General features: G+C 43.3%; 1 protein-coding gene and 1 long non-coding RNA gene across 3 annotated transcripts in view; one reads left to right on the forward strand and one right to left on the reverse strand.

Moving 5' to 3' along the window:
• The window catches only part of LOC109283163 (uncharacterized), a 37,630-nt gene extending 28,039 nt beyond the window's left edge, over positions 1-9,591 (reverse strand). The window contains exon 1 of the long non-coding RNA XR_002090243.2: positions 4,408-9,591. This is a non-coding gene — a long non-coding RNA (uncharacterized LOC109283163). The remainder of the gene's footprint in view (positions 1-4,407) is intronic.
• SEMA3A (semaphorin 3A) overlaps positions 1-15,207 on the forward strand; it is a 464,022-nt gene that overhangs the window by 190,167 nt on the left and 258,648 nt on the right. The gene's annotated exons all lie outside the window — the stretch shown is intronic.

Here is a 15,207-nt window from a genome sequence, read left to right on the forward strand (position 1 = left end):
TCTGGCACTTTTCTCCTTTATTGCAGAAAAGGAAATTATAGAACAAATTAACTAATTATATTTTTAGCTGCTTCATCTTATTTAAAGAAAGAGGAAATGTGAATCTAGACCTGTCTCCACCAAAGACAGCATTGGTTTCATCACATTGCATATTGGTTTCAGCAATATATGGAGTACAAGCTGAAAATACATTACAGCTGTGCTGAACTCTTTGCAATTATTTTGAATAGCTGGCTATCTGCCCCATTTGACAGTTTGTGAACATGGTGAATAATTTAGCATTCATCCTGCTGCTGTTTTGGCACAACTAATATGAATCACATGCCCCCACCACTTTCCAAATTGGTAGAAGAGCAGAAAAGAGTTAATGACTAAATGTTTGGTCACAACATGTTCCATTGTCCTATAATTGTATGCATTGTAATGTCAAATATCAAGGCATAAAGGATATTTTGTGTGATGGCTTAAAAGTCACTGACAATATCTTTCTCAGTAAATATCTGCTACCAATTTAGAGTATTCGTTTCTAATTTTGGAAGTTTCCTGGAGAGTTTGTCAACTGGATGTGCCTGAATGCTAAGCATTTTCCAAGTATTCATGGACTCTGCCATGAATCCAAAGACTCCTATAACACTGTATAGTAAATCGGCCATTCTGCAATCCAGTTCAGAATAGCTCCAGAACATATGTTTGATCAGGTCACCCATTTCAAAAGGTTGCCTGGGTGCAGCTGACTTGCATCATTGGCTGTGCTTTCTAGTCACAGAGCAAGTTTGATATGGGCAGCAGCAGTGTCCCTCAGTTCTTACTTGAACTGAACTCCAGAATCACTTTTATTGGTCTGCAGAGTTATTCCTCTCAGGTTGAGCTCAATGTCACTGGATCTACTGAGGTATAAAAGTTTCCAAGTTTCTACAGGCACCAGCTTGTACATGATGCTGACTGCTAATGTGTTTAGCATGCCACTAAGGTGAACCGCTTTTCTCAGTGAACATTGGAAGAACTTGTCTGCTTCTGGATACAAAGCGGGAATTATGGAAAAGACCAAAGAACTTAGTAGCACTTGTGTGGTGCTAATCTGCATCCACACAGCAGGATGACCTTGTTAGCAGCTATCAAGTTTTAATTTATATACCTAGCTTAAGTTAAAAGCAAAGCAACATCAAGTTTGTAAGGTTCATGAATGTGGACAGCATTCAAATTAGAAGTTACTCTTAGAGTATAGGTTGTGTTTTCAATGAAGACAAGCCTTAAAAGATGAAAGCAGTTAATGTCAATCGTGGTGGTGGTCTTTGGACATGTCTCCCTGTGTTCTGAAAATTGGATCTGCCATCATTATTTGTAACATGATTTTTTCAGGCCTTTGGGGAATCGTGGTAAACATATGTAAAAAAGACCAGGAAGGACATGGGCAGATACTGGTCTGGGTTCCAGTGAAGTTTCTCTAAGCTCCTTCCACATAAGTCGCAAACACAATCTCTTATGTGCCTTGAGTAAAGATGGGGTGGTGGATTCAGTTTCTTTGGATTCCTGATATACCCACATCAGATTTCAGACCAAAGCCATCACAGGCTGAGTGTATCCTTACAACGGGTATAGCAATAGCTTTTCATGACCACAAGAGATAATCTGCCTGCTTCAACCCACTGGTGCTGAATTCTCAAATCACCAACAACAGCTGTAGCATCAAAGGATAAGGAAGGTCCCATGATTCAGGCAAAAACCAGAAGATGATTTGTGAACATGGCATTTGGGGGTAAACAGCACTATAGCTGTACTGCAAAAGACACGCATTGGCTAAAAATGGAACTATACATTTTAACTTGTTACATCCACTGCTATAGAGGAAATTGTGTTTGACAGGCTGCCTACTGTAAACTCATGTAGTTAAAAAAGTAATAGAAGCTGGATGACATATTTAGCTTTTGGCTTCAGACTTATTAGCAAAACTGGAGAGATTCTCATTATCCATTGTTTCCTCTGGAAAAGTAGACAATAGCACAATAAGTTAGCAGAGCTTTCCTTAGACTTCAGACTCTGCATTCTATCCTGCATGGAGCCCACTTGATTTCAGCTTTGCAGGATCAATGGGTTAGGTTTCCTAAGACAATCAGGGTTTGCTGGAGAAGCTTAGAATCCTCAACTCAAACTTTAGCAGTCTCATCTACCTACCAAACCAATTTCACATGCCTAATCTACTTTTATCTGTTGTGTATTTATAGGCCGTGTCTACACAAGATGCTACTATGCAGTAGCAATGAGCTACTGTACAGTAGCATTGGGGGGCACTAAGTGTGATGTGATGCTATGCAACAGTAGCAAGTTACTGCACAATAGCTCATTGCTACCGTGCAGTAGCATCGGAAAAAAACATGCGGGGTTGCTACTGCACAGTAACTCTGGTTACTGCACACTCATGCATTACTTGGCAATGCAAGTACTAAATGACTGCACCATGACAATTGCTCAGTCCATCGCTTGTGTAGACGTGGCCATAAAGTACTCTTACCACTGAGCTAAAACAAGCATCTAGAAAGTCATACGCAAGGACATTCTAGGCACCATATCAGTTTTAAAAATATAGTGATAGCTGCTAGGGTTCACTGATTCAGCTCACCTTTCAATGCTAGCAGTAAGCAGGGTTTGTTGAAGTTAGCAAAGGAAATATTGATTTGCACATATTTAGTCTTGTACTTTAAAATTGTATTTATGTCTACATTTTTAATGATCTGTTGTTGAATATGTTTCATTTTGAAAAACATAGTAAACTAACTATAAAGAATCAGGAAAATCAGGGTTATAAAGAATTTGGACTAATTCTCCATAGTAAATGTTAGAAACCCCTATGTTTGGGAAGTTCCATTTTTTTCCCTGGGTAAACACACAGAGAATGTGCTATAGGCAGTAAACTAGCACTGTGTGTACAATGGGCTAGGGAAAATCAATGGAAGGCACCAACAGTGCTCACTAAACTAAGGATTAGGCAGATCTAAAGTCAAAGATGTAGCACCTTGTGAGGATATGCTGAGCTACACACTATCTTCAGCATCACAGGCAGTTATGGCTACATTTGCACAGTGCTGCCTATTTATTAGCAGAACCACACTAATGAGGTTATACAGCTTCCAGTTCTGCATTTTGTATGCAAAGAATTGTCTTGGATATCTTTGCAAAGCCCTGCTTTACACCATATAGAAATGCCCTAAATGGCATAGACTTAAGTTCAACAGATGAAAGAAACTTAACTCCATTGCCGTGAATCAGAACTTAAGTAGTTTGAACTGTGTCCTCAAAAGTCTTCTGTCTGCAATTCCTATAATTTAAGAAAGTTTTCAGGTCCCTTTTCAAGAACCGTTCTGGAAAGCATTAGCATTGTGGTCAACCTCTGTTACTGAGTTGTATGTAGTTTTGCGAAAAAATTAGCTAAATTACTACCAAAACAATTTCAAATAAGCTTTTTTAAAAACAGTTATGGTTTTTGGCAAAGTGGAAGGATAAAAAGGCAAAAATAATCTTGTATTGTTGAGACAAAGAAAACAAATAGGTCATGAGCAGTTCTAAAAGAGCAACTTGTAAGGTCCAGACATGGATATTACTTTCAAGTGTTCATGTCTACATTCTTCTAAAAAGGTTGATACTTTTATAAGAAGTGAAAAGGGTGCATTAATTTCTTGACCACTTAGATGCAATCTGCATTCTTAACATGAACTTCAGCATAATCTAACCCCCTCCCCACCCCAAAATAATGGTTTGTAAATGCTATGCGACTATTTTAGAGATGATCTTTTATTGGTCTTGTCATAGTAAAGTTCATCCTTAGTGATGACGAAGGTTAGAATCTCACCGAGCTGCACCAGTGAAGGGTGGCAGAGTTTCAAACAAACACGTCGGTATAATCCAAAGAAGCAGTGCTGAAGAGCCTTCATCTTGCAGCAGTCAGTTTATCTTGGTGATACTACTGATACAGAAGGACAACTGGGAACAGAACTTATGGAAGCAGTCAGAAAGGTCAGCAGCAACTGCATCACTCAAAGTCACGGCGGTGAATCTTTCAGAAGTTGCATAAAGGAAATTATGAAAATTACTTAGATAAATCTTTTAAAATAAAGAACAACTAGTAGAATTTCTCTGGGGGACAATTAAACAGTCTTTGTCTTTTTCTTTTCATGCTGTTGTGGTTCCCTGGCTGCTAATGTCTTAACCTGAAAGACTCTGCACATGTATCTTGCTATTTATTTGTGCCTACATCATAATTCACTTCAAGATGGTCATGCAGGGAGAAGTAAGGATCCTGCCTCAGCCCTTGTACGGCCTCATTAATGTTGTCTTTGTCAGAAATCGCTCAGAGCCAAGGAGTTTGAGAGAGGAGAGGTCTGTATCGTTCAGTATCTGAATTCTAACAATTACCTTTGTGAACAAGGTCCTCTGGATAATTTACCAGTTGGTTGCATCAAGTTCATGTCAGCACCTGTTAGCATCCTTTCCCAGCTAAACAGAACATTAGCAATTAATGGTCAACATTAACATACAGAGGATTCCAAATACTTATTATTTTATTAATTAAACTAACAAATAATGTTGTCAGTCAGTCTCTACCTTTCTATTTTGTAGGCCTGCAAGTCTTCCCTGGCATCAGCATCCCTCTAGCATGCTCCCTAGTGACTTGGTCTAGAGCTCAGCTGCATCAGTTTGATGTGGTGGTTGCCTATTATGGCCGTGTGTAAACTAAATGACGGGCATGTATGCACAACACTTTAAAGTAGGCTAAATGCTTTTGAACTGCTTTAATGGTGTTGGTGTTTGCATGCCTTGGTGGTGTATTGTGCATTTAATTCTAGCTGCTGTAGCAAATTTGGCGGCGTAATGTACCTTAAATGACTTGGGGACTCCTTGAAGGAGTTTTAGTTTGCTGCCCCTACGGCTGCAGAGCGAAGCACCGGGCTCCATGCAGCTCCATGGCTCTGAAAGCCCCGCAGGCAGCCTGGCAGCAGCCCAGGAAAGCAGCCTCTACCCAAGAAAAGCAGTGTACCAGTGAACAGTGGCGGTGGGGTCTCCCCCCCACCCGGTGTCTGCCTGCCTGAGCTGCACGGGGACTTAGTGCTTCCCTCCGTAGATGCGGTGCCCCCTGGGACACCCGAGCTGAGTGCCTGCAGGCGGCTGCTGCCTGGGGGGTGGCTGCCGCTGCCATGGAGGGAAGCACCAGCCTCCTCCCCTGCAGCCCAGGGACCGCTCTGCCCGCTGGCAGCTCACCCTCCCCTCCCTGCCACCAGAGAGGCAGGTAAATCAGCAGGGTGTGTGCACCACACAGGGGCTTAATCAGCCCTAAATTGAAGCGGTGTTCTTTAAAACCCATCACTTCAATTTAGAGCCCCTGTTTCATCTACACACACCCCATATGAGACATTTTCAAGAAAAAAAAGAATAACCGAGTGATCCGGTTTTCTTCTACTTTGGGGTTTGGTGAGGGTATTTCCTATTTCTCTGTGACTCTGCTCATCTTTGGTTAATACAAGATGGTAGCTAGCTTGCTCCAGTAACAGCACTGCTATCTGTGACCATTGCTTCTTATCATAGATGCACACAACATTGTGGTAGCAACTTTGGGGAACCAAACCAAACTGAGTTTTAAGTTCAGCTTTATCTATCTCTCTCTCTATCTGCAAGATCCCAGTGACATCAGTTCCTAAAATTTCAGATATTTTCAATTTTTTTTTTCACTGAGCAGAATGTTTCCAGATGACCACCTGTGCTTCATGCATGCAATTATTTAAGGTAACAGTGGTACCTATGGATCAGAGTCTGACTCCAAAGTCTTTCAATAGGCATTTAATAATTTTTACATTGTTTTCCACCAGCCTCTTATTTTAAGGATAATAGGGCCTACTAGTTTCATGATAAATCCATGCTTCACTAGAAAATATTTAGTCATACCTATAAAACTGTGTTAAAATACCAGCTACTGTTCTGTCATTTACCTCAAATGCAGAAAAAATAGATTTGATTCGGTTCCCCATTACATATCTTCTCATGAAATTATTTCTAGGAAGCAAGAAACATATTCATGTCCACAAGACCCCTTTTGGCAATGGCAGTAAGTGTTTTATGATTAGTTGAAATTAACACTAGCTTCCCATAAATGGCATGAAACTTTTTCTACTCATGGACTGAAGCCAAAGCCTTTTTCTCTTTTGTACAGGCTTGCACTCGGTTTTTGTTATCATGTTTAGTGTATAAGCCACTGATGATCAGTTTTTGTGATCGTTATGATACAACTGTACCAATACTTCCTTAGATGTGTCTGTGATTAATGTCACCTTTGACCTGAGATCGCTTAACCTAATGCAGCAGGCTTGCCTTTGGAGCTTGGGTTGAATCCCAGGTGTGAAATCTTGCTGTTTTGATTGGTGGCACCTATCCACCAATCAGCAGGCAGGAAGAGGAGTTAAGTCATGCCCCTTTCCTAATGGGAGGGGGAGAGGAGCGCTTCCCACCCCCCCAGCTCTGATTGAAGATTGCAACACTCAGGTCCAGAAGACTTCAGGGGTGGAGCCCTGGGGCATATAAAAGGAGCTGCATGCCCAGCACAAGGGGGGACACATCTGGAACAAAGAAGAGAGAAGAGCGGGGCTTAGAAGAGCTGAGGAGAGCCGCTCAGCAGGGTGAAGCAGTAGCCCAGAAGCACAAGAAGACTTCCATCAGTGGGGAACAGTCGATGGCTCCAGCGGCTAGGCTCTCGGTGTGCAGAACGGTGCATGGTGTCCAGACCCTGGGAGCTGCATGAGGCAGCTCAGGTCTGTAACCTCTGGCGTGCGGCCAGAGACACGGTGCACAGGCCTGTGCACAGAGCAGGATCTCTGGAGCACTTGGGTGGCTCAGGTCCCCACCCCTGGAACAAGGCTGGGAGCTCAGTGCAGGAGGTGCTGCATGGAGGGTCTGGGAGCGGACTGAGCCTGGTGTTGCACGAGGCATCCCAGGCCTCTGACCCATAGCAAAAGGTTGAGTCCAGACAGCCAGACGGTGTTTGGCAGCCAGCAGACAGGGCCAAGCCAGCGGCCCCACAAGCCCTGTATAAAGGATCCCTGTTCCAGGGATCAGTGATTTCCCCCCGCCCCGAAGCCCACCACAGGTGAGACAGCAGCTTGGCACAGGGGACGAGGGCCACCCTCCAGGCCTGGGAGCCGAGAGTTGCAGGGAAAAGAGGATTCCCACAGGGGAGGGGGAGTCCCCCCTGGTTAGTCAAGGGCTCCTGAAAATGGAGGTCCCACTGGGAGCCCCCCCCCCCCCAAAAAAAAAAGTTACCAGCTTCCTTGTAGGGCTTGGGAAAAGCCCAAAGGCATTGGGGTTTACCCTTGGGATTAAGTTTATCTTTGGGGTTCTTGCACCATAAGTGGTGTGATGTCATGCCATATATTTTGTGAACTCTCATGTTTATAAATTAGTAGATGAAAAGAGTCCTAGGGCTCTGCTGGGACCCCCCTGTTGTTATTATTTCACCTGTTGTTTATTTGTATTTATTTGCGGCTTATTTATTGCTCACCCTTACTTATCTATAATGTATCTGTTGGCTGTCTATGTTTATTTTGGGGTTTATGTGTTTTAGATCAGACACTTACCTGTATCTGCAGCACTGGTGTAAGGTTTTATAGCATTTACCCAGAGGGTATTGTTTATGTTATTTGTGTAGAGATCCTCTCTATATGTATGTATGCATGTGTATATATATGTATGTATATTGTACATATGTTTATATCCATGCTTCTTTTCTCTGTGATAAGTTAATGTAAATACATTTGTATATAGTTAAGTCCCCTGAGAGTCCTGGCCTGGTTCTATAGGGACAGAGGGAAACTGAGCAGTCTGCAGTTCCCCTGCCAGCTAACAATTACCTTCAATTGGAGAAGGGGAGTATATATCTGAGTTTCCTGGGCTACACTAAATTGCTTTTTAAAGCTCTTTTTAAGTTTTGCATCTCACATGCATCGGACATTTTTGCATCATAGCACTGTAAGGCTGTGTCTAGATGAGCGCGGCCATGCAGTATGTAGTGCTGAAGACACATCTGCAGTGCAACGTATCACACATTCAGCTGTTCTCTGCATTTTTGCAAGGTAGCAGTGCCAAGTTTTTTTTGTGTTTTGTTGTTTGTTTGTTTTTTTTTTGTGGGGGTGACTCTGGGAGATCCTGGGGTCAAAAATACCCATGCAAAAAATAAAAAGTGGCGCAGCATACACGGGGGCAGTGCATGCTGCCCAAAACTGGAGCCTGGCCAGCTCGGGCTCCAAGTGGAAGGATCACCACTGCTGCAGCCCCTGGAGGCTCCCAGGACCCCAGATGAGGCTTTGGGGGCCAGGCCAGTGCTGGCTCCAGCCTCCTCTACCCCACCCAGAGTAACCTGCTGTGCACCACAGGGCACGTGGCACAGGCATTTCCTGGGGACAAGTAGCAGCAGCACAAGATGTGCTGCTGCTACTGGTCCCTAGGGAGCCAAACGTCCATGCTCATGTGGATACAGCCTAAGGGTGCTGATTAAGGTAGATAATTTAGGCACAGATTTCCCTACAGAGTTCACTATCCCAAAACCTGTAGGTACCCTGTCCATGTCTATTTAAGCACACGTGTTAGTAATTGCTGAAAACTTACTGTGTGACCTGCCTATACATCTTGTGTATTAATTTCTCTCCCAAGTATTTTATTTCCGTTGGACAAAAGAGATAGTTTTACTCATTTTACTTTAGACCAGGAGCTCTACTTGTTTCTGAAGCTACAAGTTAAGTTCATGCTGTTCTTGTTTTCCCTTCAAATCAATCATCATCTATGTAGACCTTACAACCCTCCACCATCAAAATGAACTGCATTTTCTGGGGAAACGCATGAAATGCCAAATTCAACCCAAATGGCAAGTTGAGGAAACATTGTTTCCCAAAGGGGGTGTTGAATGTGCACAACTATAGTCATGTTTTCGAAAGGTATCTGCCAGAAACCTGCTAGTGCCTCAAGCCTAGAAAAACTCATCTCTCAGAATTTCTGACCTTGTAGAAGAATGGAAAATGTCCCTTTTGTACAGATGTACTTAGTTCTAATTTAGTCTATATATAAATGAAGAGAAAGGCTCAGCCATCCTGCAGGCCACCTTGGGCTGAAAACTGATCCTCCTTGTGTGGTCTCCCAGGCCCTCCATTAACTGCAGCAGTTGACTGGGGCTGCTGACATTACTGCTCCATCCCCTCAACTTTGGGAGCCAATAGGGCTGTGCGAAACAGCGCCATTTCATTTTGACTACCATGTTACCATTTTGAAGAGACAGTGTTTCATTATGTCATTTCATTTAGTTTCGAAGTACTGTTCCATTTTTTTTCATCGAAACGGTTTCACTATTTTGATGCCTTCCAACGTTTTCCCCATAAGCTATAATGGGGAATCATGAAAATGCCTAAAACTTTGTCATTTCTTGCCTGATTTGGATGAAAATTTCAGGGATCGTAGCGCCTTCTGAGGGCATGAAGCCTGCTACGTTTCAAGGATATCGGTGCAGAGTTTTCTAGGAAACTGCACCTCAAACTGTTCAAAGTAAAACTCCTGACACTTGCCAGCAGCAGCACCCTCCTCTCATCCGGTGTGCAGATCTGGGGGCCCGCACCCCGGGAGGGTTGCAGGGCTGTGCCCGACTCCTCTTGGGGGTGCGGGCCCCTGGATCTGCATGCCGGATGGCAGGAGACTGCTGCTGCTGCCTGGCCCATCACAGCTCCCCCACTGTCTGCCCCTGGCACGCCAACGTCTTACAGGTTGATGCTGCAAGTGTTTTTGGCACTCTGCCCAAAAGCGTTGCTGACTCCTGTGGTAGAATTTATTTTATATATTTGAAACATGTATTGGAGCACATAGATAAAGTTTCCACAAGGATCTAGAAAGAAAACTCTGATTCAGAATTTTATGTGTAAATTAAAGCGAGTGGAGATAAGTGATTTTAGCCCAACAAAGACTCTCAATTCCTGAAAACAGAGACGACACAGAATTGAATTAAGTAGCAGCTGAGTAAATATTTGAGGGAAAATAAAAATATAGGGACATAGCCCAAAGGGTACATCTTAGTTATATTACTGTGTTACAAACCTGGATGCCTCAGATTACGATTCAGCCTAAGAACTGAAAAATGCCATTTTTTTTATTATCTGTTTAAATTGAAAAGTACCTCTCCCTGCCCCTCCCCAAATTCTTTGTATTCATGTCCAGACATTTGAATTTAATTGATCTGTCTTTCTGAGGTTGCCGGAGGGAGCAATGCATGCTAACCCAAATTAAAAACTACCACTTTGTAAATTTACCTACTTAGTATTGTGTTACTTTCTCCAACTTCTGCTGCATTGGCTTGGAGTGATTCATGGTCATTCCTGACTGACTTGGCTCCAATGCTGTGCCTGGTGTGTGTGTGTGTGTGTGTGTGTGTGTGTGTGTGTGTGTGTGTGTGTGTGTGTGTGCGTGTGTGTGTTTTAAAAACATGTGGGGATTTGGGGGATTTTTGTTTTTTTAATTATTATTATTAGTTATTTTACTGCTCAAGAAAGCAAGGAGATTAGCTATCCTAGAGGTCAGAAAACTGGCTCTACTTCTGAAAATTAAGCATGATGGACTTCAGGTTTTGCTTCCCCCCGATTATTGATGACCCCATAAAATACTTTGGTGTCACCACTTGGGATCTGTTTGATGTCGTATCTTCTTCCTAAGCAGCTCAGTTCCTCATCAAGGCTTTACCCTGCTCTTGCTTAAGTCAATAGCATTACTCCTCCTTACTCAAATATAGGCAGGATCAGTTCCCATAGCTCTGTCTTCCTGGCCACAGCTTAGTCCCACCTCCCCTGATTGTGGTAATGTGAAACGACAACATGGAAAAGAATGGATGGGGTATCTATTCCTAATGCAAAGTAAAACCGTGCATGGCCTTTTTGTTAAATAAGCAGAATTCAATGGGGTTTATTATTGTAATTTGTGTTATAGCAGTGTCTAGAGCAGGGGTTGGCAACCCATGGCACATGTGCCAGAGCATGTCATGCAAGGCCATTTTGCTCAGCACACCACAGCTGGCCCAGGCTCTGGGCAGATGTCGCCGGCTACGGAGCCTGGGTTTCTTGCACTAGGTATCCAAGAGGCTGCAAGCCCTGCTACAAGAAGCTTGGGCTTTGTGGTTGCAAGCAGCTACCCAGAACATGGGCTGGCTGCAGCCGGAAGGCTGCAAACAGTTGCACCAGGCTCCAGAGCCCCAGCTCAGACCCCATGGTGGCAGCAGCTGCATGTGCACCTCTGGGCGGATGGTGGAGGGACCTGCGGCAGCCACCAAAGAACCCAGTCAAGGGCTCCAGAGCCCAGTGCAGCTGTCTGCAGCCTGCCAACTACCTGCTTCAGCTGCCCAGAGCACAGGCTGGATTTGGCAGGCAGCCAGCAGGCTGCAAACAGTTCCACTGGGCAACGAGAATTGGGCCCCTTGTGGTCTACCCCTGGCACACCAAGTTGAGGCATGGGTCAGGGTTAGGGTGTTTTTGGCACTTGAGTCAAAAACATTGCTGACACCTGGTCTAGGGGGGCCACCTAGACATGGTACCCCATTATGCTTGGTGTAGTGTACATACTACTTTACACCTTAGATAATCATCTCAAAATCTTACAGTCTACCTGCACAAGATAGACAAAAGATACAAAAGAAGAAATATTTCTGTTTTACAGATGGAGATCTAAAGACACAAGAAGTTTGACATTTAGGACTGTACAGCGTCTGTGGCAAATCCAAGTTTACCTAAAAGATGATCCCTTTTCTCCTTTGAAAGATCATTTTTCTTTTTAGATATGCAGGCTATATGTTAAAAATGTAATAATGGTGGTTTTTTTTCATAATATACCTTCTCAGTCCTTAAGGCTATTCACCTGTTGCCAAAATTCAAGCAGATTGTAAGGAAGATTACACTAGCTATGTTTAGGAGCAGTTGCCATTCAGATTTCAACTGTTTGAACAAAAACTCATCCCAGGAAAGCAGAATCACAATTTCAGTCTCCTTTTATACTTGACAGTATAGCTTCTCATCCTGTTCCAAATTCATCTAAATTATCATAGGTAAATATTTTCCCCTTTTGAAAATTTAAGTAACTTGACTTCTGTTTAATGAGTAGTGATGATAAATGCTAAGGTGAAGCTGAACCTGTTTTATTTTTAAGTGAATGTATTCCCCATGAAAGATTTTAGGTTGACATGCCTAGAGAATAAACCCTCTTAATCCATAGAATAGGTAGAATAAGTAGTTGATCACAGTTTTCCTCCTGCAGGCTGGCAGAGTTCCTGAAATGAGCTGCTTGGGACTGCGGGGAACAGGGGGAAGGTGATAAGAGGCAGGGGGTGCCACATGTATATTTGTGTGCGCACACCCATGGCCAGCAATAGTCAGACAGGGTGGTGGGAACGGCTTGGCAACTGAATACAAGTAAGTCTATAGGATGCCTTGTGACACATGCCCCACTGTCAGCGTAAAAATCTGAGGGGGCTCATGTCATCCCATTCTGCTAATGCGTTGCCTATGCTTACATACCCCGTACCCCACACACACCCTTCCCCACACACCCACCTGGTGCAGAAAGAGAGCTGCTGCTGGGAGGGAGCAGTTGTGGGGGAGGGCAGGGGCTGTGGGTCAGGAGCAAGGAACACTGGCAGGGCTGGTGGGTGGGGCTGTGGCTTGGAAGTGAGGGTTAATGGCATGGGTAGGGGCAGGGCAATGGCATGTCAGGGCTGCTCAGCACCGCAAAGCTGCAGAGGGAGCAGCCATAGCTGGACCCGCATCCTGTTGAGTGAAAGGAGTGGGGGAAACTGATTTTCCATGATAAAAAACCAAAATCAAATGCCAAAATATAGAGATATTTAGAATTAATTTTATTATGATTGCAGAAAAATATGGAATTTGGGTTTTTAACCAGAGAATTTTGGAATTTTTATAGGAAAATTTAGGATGTTTTTGTTTTTTAAACAGAGAAAATCAGGATCCTAGGTCAACACCAATCCCAGGACTTTTCTGTTCTGCAACAAACACAGGCATAACTGGTCCTGGGACAAATACAGCATCTGTTCCTGGTCTCACTGGTGACACATAGAGGATGCACATGCACCCCCTGACATTGGCAGTGCACCTCCTGCAATCACCCACTGCCAACACTGCTGGCAGCACCTGTGGGCAGTCGCCACTTGCCACCCTCCCCCTTGCTACCGACGCTGCTGGCCACTCGCTGTCTCCTCCCCTACCCCCGGCCGACACTGCCGTGGCTGCCTGAAGGTGCCTCCCACTCACCACCACCATGCCCCACCACCACCTGCGGGTGGTCGCCATGCCCCCCCAGCTTCCGGGGGCATACTTCTTCATGCCTAGTCTAAGTCTTGCAAGCAGAAACTTCCATTACAAACAGGACAACACTGAACAACTTTTAGATGGTAAACAAACACCTTCTATAGGAGTTAGATTTGCTTAATGACCTATAGGCCTATATTCCATGAACAATTGTATCAGCCATTCTGTCACCTGGGGCTTGATATATTTACCATATTTACCTGCATACCATACACACCCTCAAAATTAGCCTTCTGAAATTGAGATGTGTGTCTGAACCAAGGAAGCTGTTTTTTCTTTCGAGAAGAGCATCACTGACATTTATATTCAGACAGTGCTGAGGGACTCAATTGACTTCATAACACATTATAATCTCCTGATATTTCACTCAACAGGTGTTAACTTCCATCTCTCCTTTTTACTGATCGTGATGTTACACAGTTGGGCAGAAGAATATGCAATTTAGCTACTCCTGATCTCTCTTCCCCTATTTCATGGTCATGCAGACTGTTTTTTAGCATTTTCAATGCTAGATTGGCCCATAGAGTCCAGTCTTCAGCAGAAGTTACAGTATAAGCTTTTGGCTAAACAGCCAAGAGATGCTGACTGTTCAGCTGTGAAAGGGTTAAAACTAGCTTTTGCATGAGCAGGACAAGATGGTCAGTGAGCTGAAAATCTGTCCCTCCTGTATGAAGCCGTAAGTCTGGAAAAATCTTTTTTCTTCATTCTGTATGTGCTAAAACATGGTGCATGGCTTATTTGTAGGTATGTTGTAGGCAAGGAAAATACGGTACTTGGTGTAAGAACATTAACCTGTTCTATAGCACTGCCACTACTGAGGTTCTTTACAGTAAAAAACACATATATAGTTCCCATGATTGTCAAGCGTCCTGCTAACATAAATAGCTGAAATGAAATTACTGTATTATATTAACTCCTAACTGCAGTGAAGTGGTGAGAAACCTGCTGTTCTCTCTAGCACAATTTGTTTGGTTCCTGGAAACAGCTTTTTATCAGTACTGCCACAGTAAAACTTCAGAATCGGAAGTGGATCACAGCCAACTCTTCCCCTTGTGCAGAAGATAAGTACTCCATTAACCATGTCTCTTGGAGTTATTTATCTCGGGAAAGCAAATGAGTTCAAAGCCCTCCATTTGCTCTCATACAGACTACAGATATCTGCTATCAGGTCTTTGCTGCCTAAGCTGGGCACTTGAGAGAGAGAGAGTAGCTTAGATAGTGTTGTATGATGTATGCTTTTAAGTTGTTTGCATAATACCTGTTAGCCAATAAAAATACTGTATACACTTCATGTATTACTGCAGTATGAAGCACAAAATGATCAACAGAGATATATAATAATAGATAATTTATGCTGCCATTAGGTTTTCCTTATTAAATCTCTCAGAGACGCAACATAGTTTAATGCTAGCACTTAAACAGGACTCAATTCCTGGCACTGCCAGTGTCTTCTTCTGTAACCTTGAGGGAGTCACTTCATTACTGTACCCATTTCATTTGCCTATATAAACTGTAAGTTCTTTTGGACAGATCAGTCTGTCCTAGACGTATAGCACGTAGCACAATGAAGCCTTGATCTCAGTGAGGGTCTTGAAGTGCTACTGTAATACAAATAAGAATAATCTTCAGGAAATAGATTTGTTTTTCCAACTGAGACTTAAGCAAGCTAAAATAACAATGGTTTTCTCGCTTTTTTGAAGATACGCTATCATTCACAAAACTCTGTGATTGAAAGTATTAAAAGCTGCACTCTCTTAATCACTAAGTAGCTCTGCCAGTGTAATCTATACTACATTACCACATCCATGCTTTATAAACACTCATTTAGGGC

This window comes from Alligator mississippiensis, chromosome 4 (assembly GCF_030867095.1).
Source record: "Alligator mississippiensis isolate rAllMis1 chromosome 4, rAllMis1, whole genome shotgun sequence".
NCBI classification, from domain to species: domain Eukaryota; kingdom Metazoa; phylum Chordata; order Crocodylia; family Alligatoridae; genus Alligator; species Alligator mississippiensis.